Here is a 300-nt window from a genome sequence, read left to right on the forward strand (position 1 = left end):
TCCCCCATTTCTCCTTCCTTCTCCTATTCCTTCCTTCTCCTATTCCTTCCTTCCCTCTCTCTCTCCCTCTCTCCCTGCCTTCCTCCCTCCTTCTCTCCCTCCCTCTCTCCCCTTCCATCCCCTTTTCCTTCCATTCCTCCCTCCCTCTCTCCCCTTCCTTTCTTCTTTCCCTCCTTCTATCCCTCCCTCTGCCTTGCCCCTCCCTCCCCCCGCCTTGCCCCTCCCTCCCTCTGGCTTGCCCCTCCCCTCCCCACCTTGCCCCTCCCCTCCCCCTGCCTTGCCCCTCCCCTTCCTCTGCCT

The sequence above is a fragment of the Grammomys surdaster genome, unplaced genomic scaffold (genome assembly GCF_004785775.1).
Source record: "Grammomys surdaster isolate TR1022 unplaced genomic scaffold, NIH_TR_1.0 172, whole genome shotgun sequence".
Lineage (NCBI taxonomy): Eukaryota > Metazoa > Chordata > Mammalia > Rodentia > Muridae > Grammomys > Grammomys surdaster.